This window comes from Hyperolius riggenbachi, chromosome 5 (assembly GCF_040937935.1).
Source record: "Hyperolius riggenbachi isolate aHypRig1 chromosome 5, aHypRig1.pri, whole genome shotgun sequence".
In the NCBI taxonomy this organism is placed as follows: domain Eukaryota; kingdom Metazoa; phylum Chordata; class Amphibia; order Anura; family Hyperoliidae; genus Hyperolius; species Hyperolius riggenbachi.
The window spans coordinates 353,260,840-353,281,258 of NC_090650.1; the positions used below are offsets into that span (position 1 = coordinate 353,260,840).

General features: G+C 46.4%; 1 protein-coding gene across 1 annotated transcript in view; it reads left to right on the plus strand.

The window, feature by feature from the left end:
- Positions 1-6,963: 6,963 nt before the first annotated feature.
- Positions 6,964-20,419, plus strand: part of MTFR1 (mitochondrial fission regulator 1) — a 58,021-nt gene continuing 44,565 nt past the window's right edge. The window contains exon 1 of the mRNA XM_068237442.1: positions 6,964-7,109. The gene's annotated coding sequence lies outside the window, so the exon portion shown is untranslated. The remainder of the gene's footprint in view (positions 7,110-20,419) is intronic.

The window sequence follows — 20,419 nt, forward strand, 5'->3', positions numbered from 1 at the left end:
GCACTGACTTCATCGGACGTCCTCCGGGCTGTACTGCGCAGGCGTAGTAGTCCTGCGCCGGCGCAGTACAGCCCGAAGGACGTCCGATGACGTCAGCGCGCCCGCGTGGAACGCAGAAGAGCCCGTCGTTGGAGCGCAGAAGAACCCGACCTGGCAGCCGGCCTGGCCAGGTCGGGTCGGCCACCGGGAGCCTGCGGAGCGGCGGCGAGGGCACCTCCTGCCTGCCACGGGATGGAGGAAGCCCCAGGTAAGTGGATATGGATTTTTATTTTTTTCCCACTCCCTGAACCTTCCCTTTAAGGCTCCTTTCACATATTGGACCTGATGCATGTAGCTGCAGTGATACTGCCTTGCAACAGCGTGCGGCAATATTATCCTTACTTTGGTAACACTCCTTAGTAACACGCGTTACCGTAGCAATGGTTGAACTACTCGAGAACTGCCAGTCAGGCAAATAGCGTAACTCGCCATACTTACTGCGGAAGTAAGAGTAAAAGGTGTAGAGGATGAGGAGTCGGCACTACAGTTGGCAGCAGCTTGAGGAGTCGGCACTACAGCTGGTGCAGTAGGCGTGCTCTGCAGCAGTCAATGCTGTGCAACACAAGGAAAGAGGAAAGTCGGCACTGCTGGAAACTGCTTTTAATCCAGAGTGACACAACAACAGAAGGAAGGGAGCACCGTTCCAATAAGAGAATGTAGCATGCCCAGGCCTCTCCCCAGTGCCTCCTGGAGAGCACAATCCAAGTCGAGCAAAGAAGACCGGTGTAGTGAAATTTTTTGCAACTTTATCAGATTTTGCAACCGGTTGCACTTATTTATAGGTATAGCTATCAGAAAGTGCAACCTAACCATTGACTTCAACCTATCTGTATCAGAAAATGCAACCCAACCAAACCCTATTCTCACACAGAACCCTTCCCTCTTGCTCAATAACCCCCCCTCCCCCCGGGAACAATCCCCCCCTTCTTGCTGAACTAATAACCTCCCCTGGAGGGAACAATCCCCCCTTCTAGCTCAACTCATAACCCCCCCTGGAGGGAACAATCCCTTCTTGCTCAACTAATAACCCTACTGGAAGGAACAATCCCCCCTTCTAGCTCAACTAATAACCCCCCTGGAGGGAAAAATCCTCCCTTCAAAGCTTCAATCCGTGGTTGCAAAAAATTACAGGCGTGTCAACAGAGAGAAGCCACGGCTACCCAGTTATACATTGTCCTCTATGGCAAGTTGCAAAATATAATGGGTTGCAAAATCTGTACACCGGCACCACTGACTGTATTTAAAGCTCTTTAATAGCATCAAGTTGCTGCCACTTGGTGCTATTAAAGTGAACCCGAGGTGAGAGTGATATGGAGGCTGCCATATTTATTTCTTTTTAAACAATACTAGTTGCCTGGCAGCCCTGCTGATCTATTTGGCTGCAGTAGTGAACTGAATTACACCAGAAACAAGCATGCAGCTAATCTTGTCAGTTCTGACAATGTCAGTTACCCCTGACCTGCTGCATGCTTGTTCAGGGTCTATGGTTAAAAGAATTAGAGGCAGAGGATCAGCACGGCAGCCAGGCAACTGGTATTGCTTAAAAGGAGATAAATATGGCAGCCTCAATATTATTATCACCTCGGGTTCCCTTTAAAGAGCTTTAATCCAGAGTGAAGCATACACAAAGTCCCAAAGTCCTTTGCGCCTGCGAAGTAGAGCGGATATCGAGATCAGCTATTTCCGCCTAGCCTGAACGAAGAGCCGCTGGTGCGCCTGCGCAGGATCGCGGTAGGTAAATATATCACCGCTTGTCGGAGGAGGTTTAAGGGAGCCAGTGCTGGATTCCTCCAAGCTTCAGAGGAGGCTTCCCCCTCCCAAGGTGAGTATCCCCCAGAGGGTTTTTTTTTTCATTATAAGTTCTCTTAAAGGCCCATACCACTAAACGATTTTCCAGAACGATGCTCGCATGGCAAATCATTTTTTTTGCGATAATGTCCTACTGTGCAGGTGCGAGCCCTACTGGTGCTTGCACAGTGTGGGCGTGCTTATACAAGGAGGGAAGCTTGGCCACAAAGAAAAACAGGGTCCTGCCTGGCAGTGGAGGTGCCTAGGATTATCCCTCTACCAACGTATTGATTATGTTTTTTTAATTACTTAAAGTGTACCAGAGCTGTAAGATTAAAAATATTTTATACATACCTGGGGCTTCCTCCAGCCCCATCCGCTCCGATCGTTCCCACGCCGCCGTCCTCCGCTGCCCGCAGCTTCGGGAACCGGGTCCCCGCACTTCCATCAGTCGGAGCCAGTCTGGCATAAGAGAAGTGCGCCCTCTACGTATCTCTCCAGTAGCTGCTGGAGAGATACACAAAAAGCGCACTTCTCCTGTGTAGCTGGCCGCGACTGACGTCAGTGATGGGACCGAAGCTGCGGGCAGCGGAGGACGGTGGCGTGGGAGCGTTTGGAGCAGATGGGGCTGGAGGAAGCCCCAGGTAACGGTTTGTATAAAATCTTTTTAATTTTACAGCTCTGTGTCCCTTTAAGAATTGCTTTAAAGGAAACCCGAAAACTGAAGAAAAAAAAAGTTTCACATACCTGGGGCTTCTGCCAGTCCCCTGCAGCCACCGTGTGCCCGTGACGTTACGAAACGATCCTCTGGACCCCTGCCGGGGCACACTTTTTGTTCTGGCAGTCCGTCGTCAACCACTGTGCCTGCGCGTCCCTGGCTGTGCGCGTCCTCTTTCGAGCTCCCGTCGCTGGGATCGTACTGTCTGGGCGCCTCGGAAACGCGTATCTGCAGATCTGCATGTGAATCGCACATCACACACGGGTATCACAAAAAGCAGGAAAAACCTTTAAGGGCCTGAGCCCACTAACGCAGTTGTATCCGCTTCTGTCTGCTTTTCAGCATCTGTAACATTGATGTGTAACTGAAAAGCGGACACAACTGCGTTAGTGGGCTCAGGACCTAAATGCTAGGAAGGTGTAGAGTGACCAGATTTTTGTGGGTCCAACCTGGGACGGGGAGGGGGCGGCGCGTGCAGCGCGCCACGGCGAAAAGTGGGGAGGACTGAGGAGAAAACCGGGGGCGGGGGGGCCGCGGCGAAAAAATGGGCGTGGCCATGACATTGTATGGGCGGAGCTAACGTAATGATGTAACAGTGAGGCATAAGAAAGCAGTGTTTACGCCATGATGTGGACAAACGAGACTTTGCATCATGGGTGTGCAGAAACTGTGTGATGCTAATAGTATACCGTAACCACAAAGCAGCAAACATAGCCATCTATGACCATTAAATAATAAATGCAGTAACAGTTACCCCGGACACCAGAAAAAAAACGCAATAGGCAACATGTCAGCACAAAATAACCGCAATGCGGGCAACATGTCAGTATAAAATAAATACAATGCGGGCAAACATGTCAGTATAAAATAAATGCAATGCGGGCAAACATGTCAGAATAAAATAAATGCAATGCGGGCAAACATGTCAGTACAAAATAAACGCAATGCGGGCAAACATGTCAGTACAAAATAAACGCAATGTGGGCAAACATGTCAGTACAAAATAAACGCAATGCGGGCAACATGTCAGTATAAAATAAATACAATGCGGGCAAACATGTCAGTATAAAATAAATGCAATGCGGGCAAACATGTCAGAATAAAATAAATGCAATGCGGGCAAACATGTCAGTACAAAATAAACGCAATGCGGGCAAACATGTCAGTACAAAATAAACGCAATGTGGGCAAACATGTCAGTACAAAATAAACGCAATGCGGGCAAACATGTCAGTACAAAATAAACGCAATGCGGGCAACATGTCAGTACAAAATAAACGCAATGCGGGCAACATGTCAGTACAAAATAAACGCAATGCGGGCAACATGTCAGTACAAAATAAACGCAATGTGGGCAAACATGTCAGTACAAAATAAACGCAATGCGGGCAAACATGTCAGTACAAAATAAACGCAATGCGGGCAAACATGTCAGTACAAAATAAACGCAATGCAGGCAACATGTCAGTACAAAATAAACGCAATGCGGGCAACATGTCAGTACAAAATAAACGCAATGCGGGCAACATGTCAGTACAAAATAAACGCAATGCGGGCAAACATTTCACCAGAAAAGAAACGCAATGCGGGCAAACATTTCACCAGGCAAGAAACGCAATGCGGGCAAACATTTCACCAGGCAAGAAACGCAATGCGGGCAAACATTTCACCAGGCAAGAAACGCAATGCGGGCAAACATTTCACCAGGCAAGAAACGCAATGCGGGCAAACATTTCACCAGGCAAGAAACGCACTGCGGGCAAACATTTCACCAGAAAGGAAACGCAATGCGGGCAAACATTTCACCAGAAAGGAAACGCAATGCGGGCAAATATTTCACCAGGCAAGAAACGCACTGCGGGCAAACATTTCACCAGGCAAGAAACGCACTGCGGGCAAACATTTCACCAGGCAAGAACCGCACTGCGGGCAAACATTTCACCAGAAAGAAAACGCAATGCGGGCAAACATTTCACCAGAAAGGAAACGCAATGCGGGCAAACATTTCACCAGGCAAGAAACGCACTGCGGGCAAACATTTCACCAGGCAAGAAACGCACTGCGGGCAAACATTTCACCAGAAAGGAAACGCAATGCGGGCAAACCTTTCACCAGAAAGGAAACGCAATGCGGGCAAACATTTCACCAGGCAAGAAACGAACTGCGGGCAAACATTTCACCAGGCAAGAAACGCACTGCGGGCAAACATTTCACCAGGCAAGAAACGCACTGCGGGCAAACATTTCACCAGGCAAGAAACGCACTGCGGGCAAACATTTCACCAGGCAAGAAACGCACTGCGGGCAAACATTTCACCAGGCAAGAAACGCACTGCGGGCAAACATTTCACCAGGCAAGAAATGTAATGCGGGCAAACATTTCACCAGGCAAGAAACGCAATGCGGGCAAAGTTCACCTGGAAAAGAAAGCATTTACTCACCTGGCAGAAGTGTCCGGCCTCTGGCGCGCTGCTCCCGGGACCACCTTCCTCCTGAAGTCCCCCGTGCTGACAGGGCTACGGCAAGATGGCGCCCGAAGCCCTGTACTGGAGACACATACAGGGCTTCGGCAGCCATCTTGCCGTAGCCCTGCTCGCCTGCCGGTGTCGGAGCAGACACCGGAAGAGGAGGCTGGAGCGGGGCTGCAGGCAATGAACTGGCACGGCGTCTATAGACGCTAGTGATGGGAATTCCGGCTCTTCTCAGAGAATCGGCTCTTCTGAATCGGCTCCCATTAAAGAGCCGGCTCTTACGGCTCTGAATCGGCTCTTAATTAAAGATCACTAGACACCACTCAGAATCGGAGTAAAAGCCCCGCCCCCGTCTCCATGACAACTCCAGACTGCTAATCTGACTGGGGCAACCCCTCCTGCTACTGCTCTGCTCCGCCCCAAACACTCCTACAAGCTGCAAGAGGAGGACTACATCTCCCAGAATGCCTCAGCACCCTTTATTACAGAGCAAAGCAGAGCTAAAAGGGGCGGCTGAGGCATCGGCTCTTCTCAGAGTGAGCATCGGCTCCTCTGATTCACTTCAAAGTCGCGAACGACCCATCACTAATAGACGCCGCTGCCAGTTCATGCGGAGAGAGTGGCCAGAGTCCCAAGGCCGGGACGTCCCGCTGCTGAAAGCGGGATGTTTCCCGGGACCTCATGCTGCCTGGGACAGCGGACCCCGAATCCGGGACGCGTCCCGGGCAATCCGGGACGTCTGGTCACTCTACGAAGGTGAAATCACAATTCCGCACGCTGCACTTAAATTCTAACCTGTGAACAGAGTCTTATATATCAGCATTTATAATTTATATAGCTTAGCAGACCAATAATTAGAATTTGGGCATACAATTTAGGTAGCAAGAAGACTTCTCAGCGTGTAAATTCACATTCATTAGGTATACTGCTGTGCACTTCAGCCAAGAATTGAGGCAATAGAAAAGGAAAACCCAGATTTGCTTCCCAAAAAAAGGTGACAGTTGTCCGCTATGTTTGAGAAGCGAGAAGCTTTACGCAAAGTAACGCACTACTACACAAGTTCGCTGTGGTGAGGATTCCCGAGAGAAAGATGGCCGCTCCACATTCCAAGCACGCTACGTGAATTCCACAGCTCGCCGGGAGATGGGAAGTTCGGATCTTTTCAATGATCCGGATGATTCGAATCGGATCATTGAAAAGATCCGGATCTTTGATCCGAATCTCGGATCATTTTACTACCGAAGCATTCGGGGTGAAATGACTAGCAGAGTAGCAGGACAGGTCTGTGGACAGGAGAAGGGGAGGGGGGTGGACACACAGAGAAGGGGAGAAGATGGACAGAGGGCAGGGAGTGGACAGAGAAGGGGAGGGACGAGCAGAGAGCAGAAATGTTTGCTTGCACACAATACCCACATGCTGCAGTCATATGCTTTACATGTATTTCACCTATATGCTCATCTGTATACTGTGACTGCAAACGTCGCACAGTGAAGGAAAGCATCCCAGAAGATAAGTGCAGCTGTTTAGAGAGAGTGCAGGAGGATCATTGTGCCCTTCAATCACAGTGCCTGCAAAGTTACTGAGCTGTGCTGAGCTGAGCCAAAAGCTTCCAACGTGATCACTGTGCACAACTACGGAACAAACAGCCTGTAATGAGCAGCACATTATAGCCAGTATGTGTGCTCTACACATATCTGGCAGTGGCACCCATGCCCCCTCTCTCTCATCTACCTGCTGTCCCTGCAAGCCTGGCTCCCATCCAACAGAGCGATCTATCTCAGCTCTGCTTCCAGGACCACGCTGCCCGCTGAGAGGGGGCGTGTCGCTCCTGGCCCCGCCCCTTTTGCGATCCGAATCACTCATTTTGACGATTCGGATGATCGACTCATAAAATAGATTCGGATCAAAGATCCGAATCGTTCATGATCCGGACAACAGCCTCGCCCACAGTGTGCTAGGAGAGTCGCGCACGTCCATTGACGTCGGGAAAAGTTGGCGCCGTGGAAGTTGCCGTCAGAACTTTCAGTGTTACACCGGCAGGTTGACACGTGATTGTGAGTCGTGTGTTGGAGGGTGACAGACGCGGGTACCCAGGTAGGCACAGCAGGGCCATTAGAGTTATGGAGGGAAGTGCTGAGATCGCGGCTGTTCTCTGTAGGTTAGACCTGTCACAGCTGGTGATGGAGTGCGGGCTGGAGGAGGGAGATCGGCAGTCAAGGTCAGGCAAAAGCTCTATCTATCAAAAAAAAATCTATCTATCCAAGGTTGATCTTTCTTCGTTTCTTGAAGTTCTTCTATGCAAATCTGCAGATCACAATCGCCCTATTCTTGAATTTGTGACAGCCACCTCCATTGTGTACCGCTTGGCTAATTGATTCTTGAGACCCGCTGTAGCATGTGTAGCATAGTGTATACTCGTGCTGAAGGTGCATTTTTTTTGGACGATTGTTGTTCTGATATGTTTTAATACTTATCATTCACTGCTTCAATATTAGTCGAGCATTTATTCAAAAGGCTGTTTTTTGGGGTGAACTTGTATAATTAACTAGGTACCCATGCTCGGGAAAATGTGACATACGATCATTCACCCAATCCATCGGCAAACATTGTTGTGAAAATGAACGATTGTTAAAACGATTGTGAGAACTTCCACAAAAGCCAATAGGCATCTGAATGATCGCTTGTTGAGTAATCCGACATTGCGGTCGCTCAATATAAATGATTGACATGGGTAGTCGCATGTCAACATTTAACAAATTTTGGTTAAAATTTGTTACTCAATATGGAAAAAACAATCCTCATGGAAAAAAAAAAAATCACAAATTGTGTTGTGGGTAAATCCCTTAAGATAAAACTGAAAGTAAATTGACCAGTAAGTAAAGCACTCAGCAGACTTGAGGTGGATGGACTGTAATCCATGTTGAATATTACAAGTAAAGGTACAATTTTGATTCAATATCTTTGAAAGTACGGATTATTTTAACATCCATTTTTCTTTGAAGGAAACCTCTGCACCTCATCTGGCGCTAGTATGGTTGAGGTGAGCCTGCAAGATAGTCCATAGGGAAAGTCCACTAACATGATTGGGTGGACAACACCCCCTCGAACTGCTAGGTTTTAGATAGGCTGTAATAATAATACGCCATCGCTATTCAGCCATTTAGAATGCTTCAAGTTGTAGACTCTTCTGTGATTAGAGAGCTGTTTCCTATGGATGCTAGCTCACCCCAACCATTTGATAAATTGAGGAAGATTCTTAAAATTATAAACATATATAATTAATCTTTCTGAACAAATGCCTATTTCAGCTTAAAGATAATCTGTACTGTAAAATTCTTACAACAAAAAGCAAACCATTCTATTCATTATGTTCTCCTGGGCCCCTCTGTGCTGTTTCTGCTACTTTCTGCTGCAATCCTGGCTTGTAATTGCCAGTTTTAGGCAGTGTTTACAAACAAACTAACCAGCTTGTGATAGGCTCACATAAGCAGAGTGTGTGAGTCATACAGAGCCTGTAGGGGGCCTGGAGAGGGTGTGTATAGCTTCTATCCAATCACAAGCAGCCCTGCACATTCCAGTCTGAGTGCCTCAGCCCGACAGAGGAGAGATTAGATCATATAACAGAGATAATACAGTCACTGTGCAAGTAGGAAAGGCTGCAGTAAGCCAGACCACATTAGAACAGGCATAGGAACTTATAGGATAGAAGAAATAAGGATGAAAATTTTGTTAGTCTCTTTAACGGAAATCGTTAAGCTAAGGAGAACCTATAAAATAAAAAAAATTGGTTAAATACTGCTTTCTGCCGCCGAAGGTGGCTTTGGTAGACCGATTGTTCCTGAAGATGTGCAGCTCTGTACTGCGCACACGCAAGTGACCTCTCTCGTGCGCAGTACAGTCCCCACCCGTCTTTGGGAGCACTTGGGCTTCCGAAGCCTCTTAGCACTGGAACAAGCGGACCGTGAGAGGAACGGGAAGGCTCTAAAGGACCCAGAGTCTTCCCTCTCCTTAGATACGTATCTGGCTGTTTTCTTTTTTTCTTTTCCAAGGTCCACATTAGCTTTTAAATAACAAAAAAGAGCAGTTTACCTTACCTGGGGCTTCTTGCAACCTCCCGCAGTCATCATGTGCGTAGACTGTCCTTCCGAGAGCCTCCAGCCAGCAGCAGCAACACCCTCAAAGCTGGCTGGCCACACACCACCTCATCGCGTCCCGGTGCATGGCAGCGCTCTGCACATGTGCAGTACGGAAAAATGTATACTGCCCATGCACAGAACGCTCCCGGCAATGGAAGCATGATCAGGGTGTGCACGGCTCAAGGCTGCACATGAGCAGTAGCCTCCAACTGGCTACAACCCGCCAGCTTTGAGGGGGTCACCACTGCTGGCTGGAAGGATGGCATGGGCACAGGATGTGACTGCAGGGGCCTGCAAGAAGCCCCAGGTAAGTTAAACTGAATTTTTTTCACTGAAGTAACCATTTAACACTATGTAAATAAGATGAGGGGAGCTAATATGGTTATGGTGAGCCAATGAGAAAGTCCATAGGGAGGAGTACTCCAATCACAGCAACGTCTAGAACTTGAAGCACTGTAATTGGCTGAATAGTGTGGGTGTATTATTACTACATCCTATCTGGAACCTAGCAGTTTGAGAGGGTGCTATCCACCCAGTCATGTTAGCGGAATTTCCCTATGGACTTCACCTCAACCATACTAGCGCCAAAACTTGTAATCCATTTGAGTTATTTTTTTAAAGGACACCTAACCACAGACAAAGCTACAGATATGTTCATGCTGAATCCACATACCTCTGTGCATTGTCCATGTGTCTAATATGGTTATGGTGAGCCAATGAGAAAGTCCATAGGGAGGAGTACTCCAATCACAGCAACGTCTAGAACTTGAAGCATTCTAATTGGCCAAATAGTGTGGGCATAATATTACTACAACCTTTCTGGAACCTAGCAGTTTGAGAGGGTGCAGTCCACCCAATCATGTTAGCATAGTTTCCCAGCCACTGATTGCTTTATGGATTTGGGCACTTCTTCGTTAGCCGGGCGCAACAGCTAGGTGGCGCTAATTACTATTCCCCCTCCAGGCCGCTATGGATAGTAGGGAAAGATGTAACTCTGCTGCCAGCGATCGCTGGAGTTACAGCTTTCCCTACTATCCGAGGCGGCCTGGAGGAGGAATAGTAATTAACGCCACCTAGCGGTTGCCTCCGGCTAATGGAAAAGTACCTGGATTTTAAAGCGGGATTGTCGCCATAAAAATCAAATTTCAACAGAAACTGGTCTGAGTGTATTAGATGATAAAGATGCTAATCCTGCATTCAAAACTTTCAAACCTTTTCTGCGGTTAGGAGCACTGGCGCTTTAATAGCCATTGCCATTCAGTTGCATGCTGGGGGTTCTTTTTATATAGTACATTCATCCTCTTCCCCTTATTTCCCTGCCTAGCTGAAACATGATCCTCTGCTCACTTATGTTTACAAGCAAGGCTGAGGTGGCTCAGCGATTGGAGGAGATAAGAAAAAAAAAAGTAAAGGGAAGAAATGAAATCAGTATTTAGCCTCAAACTGTGGGCAAAAGACATGGTTCCCACCAGGAACAAAATTCTCTTCATTTACTATATAAAATTCACTGAAATCAAAAAGTGGACAGTACACTACATGTGTTATTTAAAGTGATCCTTAAGTCTAGGGGAAAAAAATGAGATTTACTCACCTGGGGCTTCCCTCAGCCCCCTGCAGCCGATCGGTGCCCTCGCAGCCCCGCTCTGATGCTCCAGGACACACCGGCGAACACCTCCGGGTTCGCCGTCACCAGCCGACAGGCATGGGAACGAGGCCGCAATAGCAGCATAGGGGGCGATATGCAGGCTGGGAACGCGAAGAATCACTCGCGTTCCCACGCCTGTCGGCCAGTGACGGCCAAACTGGAAGTGTTCGCCAGCGTGTCCTGGAGCATCGGAGCGGGGCTGCGAGGGCACCGATCGGCTGCAAGGAGCTGAGGGAAGCCCCAGGTGAGTAAATCTCATTTTTTCCCCTAGACTTAAGGATCACTTTAAGTAGATCAAGTATTTATCTACATCCACTATTGTCAGAGATTTGAGATGCTAATTGATGCGCATTTTTGTTGCAAATGTCATGCAGCTTGGACTGTCAGTGCTTTGGAGGAAGAATTAGTAATTATACGTCAGCTCAATATTGGTAGTCCGCCTTTTCTATGCATAATTATATTTTACAGTATACCACACTTCCTTAGCATATGTTCACCCTTATTTTGTCCAAGCTTTCGTTGTTTCCTCATTCCAGCATATGTGAAGGCGTTGAGCCAGAGACTGCGGGGTGTGACAGTTTCATTATAGTGGATGAGCAAGATATTGTTTCATTTTATCTAGTGCTTTCCAGTTGTTTCATGCTGTTGCTAACTTCTCCTGACATGTCTTTGGTAGTGCAGTATATAACTCAAATTGCATCCTTGTTTTACGGACTGTGTGCTTGTAAAATCTTCCTTATTATGTTACACCCGCTGGTATTATATATCAAATGGGTATGAAAACATGGCTTGGCTTAAAAGTGGACTCTTGTAAGATTCTGTACGTTTTCAAGCTTGTTGCTGTTTGTTTTGAGTCTGTGGACAGCAAGTCCTAGAGAAGTCTGAGCAGCTCCACTCGCCTGCATTTTAAAAGAAGCATAAAAAAATAAAAAAATCGTAGAAAGAAACACATACATGAATGTGAATGTTTTTTGTTAATTTTAAACCAATATCTGGAAGAGAAGTCTGGTGGAAAAAATACAGTACACTGCTTTTTGGTGGATTGCTTGCCACTCATCCATTAGTTATCATTACATGCGTTATCTAAAGGCACCATAACACAGCACTTGAGTGGAGACATTGGGAAGTGCAAAAATCTGCAATGCAGTGCACAAGTGTGGATAGGGCCTAATTTTCTCTCAGTACAAGATGCTGGGCCTCTTACCTGTGAGGTTTTGCTGTTGCCTCCTGTCCCCTGCTTGGCTTCCAGGTAACTGGTGTTATCACACACACTATGGAAGGTAATGACTTTGCATGCCAGGCTCATGGTGGGTATTGTGTTGCACCAGATAAGTGGTCAGGCCACAGCATGACCAGAGAGGGGGAGAGCACCAGGGGACACAGATCATGTATGCACTGCTGGTTCTGCAGCTTTGGCCATAAGTAAAGGCCTGTAAGGTTGATTTGACTAGGTAAGTATGCTTTCTTTCTTTTCCCTACCACTGTCAGACTACGTTTTGTGGATTTATAAGTGCTCGATAGTCATATGGCTTATAGATCCACTTTAAAGAGAAACTCAGACCAAGAATTGAACTTTATCCCAATCAGTAGCTGATACCCCCTTTTACATGAGAAGTCTATTCCTTTTCACAAACAAACCATCAGGGAGCGCTGTATGACTGATATTGTGGTGAAACCCCTCCCACAAGAAACTCTGAGGACCGTGGTACTCCTGGCAGTCTGTGAACCTTGTTGCATTGTGGGAAATAGCTGTTTACAGCTTTTTCCAACTGCCAAAAAAAAAGCATGCAGCAGCTACATCACCTGCCAACAGTAAAAATGTCACCATGTGATAAATGTCAGAATGTAAATAAGGAAGAGGAAATATTTTACAATAGGCAAACACTGACTAAATCATTTATACATAATTATTGTAAAGATGAAGCACTTTTTTATTACATTATTTTCACTGGAGTTCCTCTTTAAGCCTTTTACTGGTGTTTGAGGTGCATGCATGCACCAATTGGGGGAAAAACAGTGACATACATCCTGTCCAGCAGGATGTATGTCTGGGGTGTGGAACTATGCATATTACCCTGTCAGCGCACAGTGCACACTCTGCCCCAGGGGTACTGCTCATGGGGAAATGGAATGGTGCGATTATCCTGCCCTGGGCTTCTCTGTTTCAGGAACATTGCACAGCACCAAGTGTAAAACTAGCCTCAAGCTTTGTACACACTCTATCGTTCTAAAGTTTCTTAAGTGATCTTTGGGGTGACAATTTTGGGGATGAGTGCCTAGTAGCAGTGTTCTCTCCAGGCTCTTTTAGCCGGGTGCTCCACCCGGCAAGTTTTGGTGAGCACCTGGCTGTCATCGGCTCAACTCCTACTCTGCTGTAAGCAGAGTTGTGCAGAGAAGCATGGCCCTGCATCCTCTCATCTCGCCCCACCCGGCTACTTTTTCATGCCACCCGGCTGGAAAAAAATTCTGGGGAGAACACTTTAGTAGTATTTAGTAGGTCTTACTTGTGCCACCACAACAACTGTTACCCATCAAGCCATGAACTCTGCAAGACTTGTAAAGGTGACCTGCTATGGCTTCTAGCAGCAGGACATTACTACAGTAGTAAATCCTTTCAGACCTGTAAGCTGCAGGGTGGGACCTCCATGGATTAAACTTTACTCCAGCACGTCAAAGTTGTTTGATCAATTTGAGGACTGGAAAATTTGGGGGCCAAAGAAGGCATCAGACAAGGCTAATATCTTCCAGTTCTGAATGGTCCAGTTCTGATGCTTACCTGCTCTTTGTGGGTGCTTCCTGTGATGGAGGGAGATTAGCATGTCATCATGGCTACTCTACACAGCACCATATGTAGGAAGCTGTGATGTACTTTATACTGGCACCCTTCTCTTACAAGTCGGCATTAGGTTTTTCTGCAGTTTGTGCTCCAGTAACGCTTCCGTGGGATCAGACCAGATGACCAACCTTTGTGCCCTGGCCCTGGTTCAGTGATTAACATTTCTTGGGCCTCCTTTGCTCTGTGCTAGCTGCTAAATGCAGTGAACACTTCACAATACTTACTGTTTTAGAGTCACTTTGCCCAGTCTGGCCCTGGTCAGCCACTCTGATACTTAACATTTGTCAGTTTTTTTTCTTCCTCCCACACTTCACCTTCAAGAACTGTTTACTTGTTCGATAATAAATCCCTCCCATTCATAAGTGCCATTGTAACCAGGAGTACAATTCTTCTGTTGCCTGCTCAGTTCATTAGATACTATCCCCGCCCCCGAGGTGCACCGCAGGTGCTGTGTGGATCATGGGCCGAGATGTCCTGATCCATTCTAACTGGGGCTAACTAAAGAGTCTGAAGCAATTTGGTATATAGAATGGAGTCGCCAAAAAATGTCCTGACCCAAACTCCTAATAAATGTAAATTGTAACGTAAAAATATAATATCAGAATGTCAGGCTACATAGATAAGTCTGCTGTAAGAATAAAGGCTAATCTGTTGCTTGTAAGAATTCCAGCTGACCTATTATGCAGCCTGGCTTATTTCACAATTTTAATCTTTTTGTAATGTAAAATGCTTACACATGTTCAAGTGAAAATCTGTATGACTGTTGTCAGCTCTAGGACTAATTGCAAATACATTACAAATTCACTTGACACACAAAATCATTAATTTGATATTATTACTTGTGCCTAATGTTTATCTAATTTAATCAGAATAATTATTACTATATTCTACATCTACATTCCCTGTAGACCTGAATACATGGAGAATATTGTGCACTTGGATGACCAATAGGTTAGTGTCTCAGCTTCTTGCCCAGTACAGGCAGTCTCTGAGTTATGAATGAGATGGAGACTATAGGTTTGTTCTTATGTTAAAGAGGAGCTGTCAGACACACACACACACACGCGCACACACGCTATACTTAACATATGTATTGCACTGTCCATGTTTTGATTTTAGTGTTTTTTTTTCCTACAGTAAAAAAAAGAGAAAATCCTTCTTAGCATTTCCCATTTTAAGTGTGGCTATTTTGAAGCCAATCCTGATGTCATTTCCTCCCTTACTCTCCTCTGCCTGATTGTGTATATATAGCCCACCCTCCACTATATAAAGTGCATTGTCTCAGCATGAAAAATATTGGCCAATCAGAGAGGAACAGAGGTGTGGGAGGGAAAAACAAGAGGGGAAAAAGGCTTCAGCCAATCAGGCTGCATTAGTTAAGTCTGAGGGGAAAGTAGAGAAGCAAAAAAGGACAACCCAGCATGCCCTGTAACTTCCTTTTTGCGTACCAAATTTTGTGTGTACCAAATAAGAGTCCGGTAAACTGGGGAATGATCATTTATCAAACAGAAAAAGTAATAGCGATTTTAACTTTTGGATTGCCTGGTTAGCATCCTTATTACTTGTTTACTAGATAAAAATAATTGATTTTTGATTTTATGCCTGACAGTTATACTTTAAATTTGTTTCCTTGGAAAAGGTACATTTACTTGTTACAGTACTATGCCCCTTTTGTGTCTCCTCTATGTGCCAGTGCTATCTACCCATCCTTGTTTGCTAATCCCCGTTTGTAAGTCATTTGTGACTTGGATGTTTGAAATGTGGGGACTCTGTGTCGTTTGGCTTGTTACCAAAGGCAAAGACCATCTTAAAGAGGAACTGTATTGAAATAATGTAATGAATAACATTGTTTATTTTTTACAATATTCATTTATAAATGATTTACACAGTGTTTGTACACCTCACCCGGAGTAACATTTTGAAATTTATCACAGGTGGAAACCTCTTTAGTCTTGTCAGGTGCAGCTCTGAGGAATGTTTGTTTACTGAGCATTCTAAAGCCAGTAGAAAATATACCTTGTCTACAAGAATGCTCTGGGAGGAAATTCTGCATATCTAAACAGCCTAGGCTGTGACATCACTTGGGGTGGGTGGGGCTACATTCCAATTCACAGCAATATATAGATATAGGACATTTTTCTGATTGTGAAACAAGGAAAATTACTGTAAAAGTGGGTATCCTTAATAAGTTACTGCATTCTGATGATGTTTGGCAGTGATGGAATGCCCTGTATATTGCATTCCTTCAATCAGCATACAAAATAAATTAATATACGATAATAAAGAATAGGAGTTGAAGTCTGAGTCGGAGACAGAGATGGGACTGAGGATTGAAGTCCAATTATTTTAATTTTCCTCATTAGTATCTTACCAAGCACTGTGTGTATCTGTTTACCCCATCAGATACGTGTAGAGAGGGGACTGCTGCAAAGTCTCTATTCGTATATACCCCCAACTTTTTGAGATAAGAAAGCGGGACACTTAAGCCACGCCCCTGGAACACTGCTAGCCATGCCCCTGGAACACTGCTAGCCATGCCCCTGGCACACCCCTAGTCACGCATACCATAAAGATTTCATAAGAAAAATGTTACTGTATTTTTCGGACCATAAGACGCACTTTTTCTTCCCCAAACATGGGGGGGGGGGGAAGTGCCTGCGTCTTATGGTCCGAATGTTTCAAATTCTGCCCAGCCGCAAGTTGTCCCTGCCTTAAAATCTTAAGTCCCAGCTGTCTGTCCTATCCTCCCGTCTATCTATGGCATCTGTGGGGGGTTTGCAGTCTGTGGAGGGGCTGGCAGGATCCTAAGCAGAAGTGAAGGCAGAGAGGCTTCCGCATTGTGCCCGGACCACCCAGCGGCTGTTAACAGCGAGGATACCGCTGTTCACCGAGGACATTGCTATCTTCCGGCGGTAAGCGGCAGCCTTCCCACTCCCCACATAACATTTAGAGAGCCGGGAAAAGGCAGTAGAGGGGACCGAGCAGAGGAGGACCCGGGCGGGGGGCGGCGTTTGGGGGCGGGAACACGCCTATACAGAGGGCTGGGACAGCCGCGGTATAACATACAGATTAGGATCCTGCAAGCCCCTCCACAGACTGCAAACCCCCCACGGGTGCCATAGATAGACTGGATAAGAAGAGGTATCACAGGGGGACATATTAGCACACAGGGGGCCACCAAGGGCACACAGGGGCATTTAAGTGGACACAAGGAGCACATCTGAAGACATGGGGACAGAGGACACAAGGGAGACACTAATGGTACACTTAGGGGACACAGGAGGTACAAGGGGGGCATATTAATCCATAAGATGCCCCTGCACCATGGATGCACCAGGTTTATTATTATTTTTCCCTGGATTTTATCCTCTAAACCTAGGTGCATCTTATGGTCCGGAGCGTCTTTTGGTCCTAAAAATACGGTAAGTTAAACCACACTGTTCCTTTCTATCCTTGTTCATTTTCCTTCATATTAAAGAGAACCTGTAACAAAAAAAAAGTTCCCCTTGGGGGTTCTCACCTCGGGAGGGGGAAGCCTCAGGGTCCCAATAAGGCTTCCCCCTCCCCTGTAGCTGCAGGAAATCCAGCGCTGGCTCCCCCGAAGTGTCCGGCAATCCTCCCTCGACAAGGCTGACAAGTGGTAATAAGCGCTGATTTATTTACCTTTCCCGGCTCCAGCGGGGGGGCTGTTGCGGCTCTCTCCGCTCGGAGATAGGCGAAAATAGCCGATCTCTATCGTGTCCGCTCTACTACGCAGGTGCAGGAGACTTGCGTCTGCGCAGTGGAGAGGGCCTCTGAGCGGAGAGCCGATACTGCGCCTGCGCTGGAGCCGGGAGGTAAATATTTACATACCCGCTGTTCGGGCAGCTTTATCTCCGCCACCGTGGAGGATGGGGGAAGCCTCAGTAGGATCCGGGGGCTTCCCGCACCCCAGGTGAGTACCCCCCCCCCAGGGGAGGTTTTTCTCATTACAGGTTTTCTTTAACATATGAAAATAAGAAAAATATCAATTTAAAGGAGGGGAGTAACATTAAGAGTCAATTAAACACACTTTTTAGTAGAAAAATACATATTTACACAGATCTGTACATCAATCCTGAAAGAGGGAGAAAGGGGGACAGTTGGGAGCTATGTATTTACATTTAGTGAGTGTCAGAGGATGAGCTGGGAATCCTTGCACACGCCCCTATGACTCATCCACAGTACATTTTCCTCAGACGCCCTCAAACAGTCATCTTTTCTGTGGTCAGCTCTGCACAAGGATGTCTTGTCTGAGGGTTGGGAAATTCAGCTCGTAGCACCGATGCCATATTCATCTGACTGAAGCTTTTACAGCTCCAAACACAGATCTAAACATGCCAAGTGACAGCTGACTAAGCACCCAAATGTTTCCTTTCTGTATAAAACAAGTTTCTGCAGGTAAAAATCCTCTAAAAGAAGAAAAACATGGAAGCCCATCTGATGGAATTAATAGCAGGATGTATGAATAGAGCTGCTTGTGCTCAGACTAAGAGGAATATATAGAGAGAATCCTAGGAAGATGCAGCCTTCCAGTCTAAAATGTTGTGCTAGAGAAAATGTCTGAAAAGGGACACCAAACATATACTTTAGGGGAACCTAAAGCGAGGCTTCCATTTGTAATTCCTTTGAAAGGACAACTGCAGTGAGAAGCATATGGAGGCTGCCATATTTTTCTTTTTAAACAAAATCAGTTGCCTGGCATCCTGCTGATCTAGTTGGCTAATCACACACCTGAAAAAAGCATGCGGCTAATCTTGTCAGATCTGACAATGTCAGAAACACCTGATCTGCTGCATGCTTGTTCAAGGTCTATGGCTAAAAGTATTAGAGGCAGAGGATCAGCAGGACAGCCAGGTAACTGGTATTGCTTAAAGGATACGTCCAGGCTGCAATAAAAATAACTACTGTGCCTTTGCCGTACCCTCCTGATGACGTCAGCGAGATCAAGTGACCCGCGCGGTGGAGCGCAGAAAAAGCCGAACCGGAACCCAACCAAGCGAGGTTGGCTTCGCCAGCGGAGGAGACCGGGAGCCTCCGAAGCTGCGGCAAGGGCACAGGATGGCTGCTAGGGGCTGGAGGAAGCCCCGGGTAAGTGGATCTTTATTTTTTTTAAGCATGGACGTATCCTTTAAATCGAAATAAATATGGCAGCCTCCATATCCTTCCCGTCCTTTAAGCAATACCAGTTGCCTGACAGCCCCTCTGATATCTTTGGCTGCCATGGTGTTTGAATCCCACACCTGAAACAAGCATGCAGCTAATCCAGTCAGACTTCAGTCAGAGCATCTGATCTGCGTATGCTTGTTCAGGGTCTGTGGCTAAAAGTGATTACTAGTTTTTCTTTTCCTGATAGTGTAACTCACAGTACACAGCTGGTGTTAGTGCCTTGCAATGCTGGGTCCCCGGTTTGAATCCCAGTCAGGGCACTATCTGCATGGAGTTTGTATGTTCTACCTGTGTCTGTGTGGGTTTCCTCCCACATCCCAAAAACTTACAAATAAAAAAAATTGTCCCTAGACTACGATGCATACACTACACAATATATATACATAGTCATGACTATGTTAGGGTTTAGATTCTGAGCTCCTCTTGAGGGACTGCAAAGTGACAAGACAATATACTCAGTGCTGTGGAGGATGTCTGTGCGAAATAAATACGAAATATTACCGCTGGCTAGTCAGGCCCATGGTGTCTTGTGTAGCAATGAAGCACTAAAATATCATGTATTTTAGATGGTTACTTTACCTGTGTTTTAACATGCATTTGTGTCACAAAAAATGAGCAGTAACCGAGGCGATAGCTCAGTCTAATTAGGTTCATTGCTTTTTTGCTGGTTGGTTTGGCCTTTCATGGTATTTGTCATTTGCACTGTGACTAAATCCAACTGTGTACTTGTTTTCCTGGTTGGTATAACCTTGACATATCTTGAATATTTGTTGTCAATAGTTAACTGAAACGACACGAGTATAGCTGGTGAGTTGCTGAGCTATCCCGGGAGAATAGAAATGGGCTGCTGGGTTCTTGTCTTTTAAAAACAGTCCAACTATTTGTCCCTTTTTTTTTTTATCCCTTAAAGTGTACCTGAGATGGCAACCAACAAAAAAATTATACATACCTGGGGTTTCCTCCAGCCTCCTTCAGGCTAATCGGTCCCTCGCCGTCGTCCTCCGCCTCCTGGATCTCCTGCTAGGTTCCCCCGGTAAGTCCACCAGTCGGTGCAGGCGCAGTCCAGCCACGCACAATTCCCCGTTGTGCTCCCACGGCTGGGAGTGTTCTGCTCCTGCACAGTAGTACTTTGCATAACGCTCTTAGGAGTGGGTAGCTTGCGCTGTTGGGCCGCGCATGTGCAGTATGCCCCGATTTGCGGTGGGAGCAAGGCTTCTAGTGGCGGAGAAGGATGGCAAGGGACAGATTAGGCTGAAGGGGGGCTAGAGGAAGCCCCAGGTGTGTGTGTGTGTGTGTGTGTGTGTGTGTATAGAGATAGATAGAGAGAGAGAGAGAGAGAGAGAGAGATTGTATGTATATATGTGTGCGTATGTATATATAATTTCTTACTGAATAGGTGCTGGCTTACTGAACAGGAAGCGCCAAGAGTTGAGACAGAGGCCTTAAACAGTACGCTATCCAGCCGCTACCCTTTGAACTCCTTATCTAGTGGTCTCTCTCCGTTTCTTAAAGAGACTCTGAAGTCTCCTGAAAATGAGGTTTTAATTTTAAAAACCTCATTAACATTATTGTCCCTCTTAAGTCGCCGCAGAACCACGGC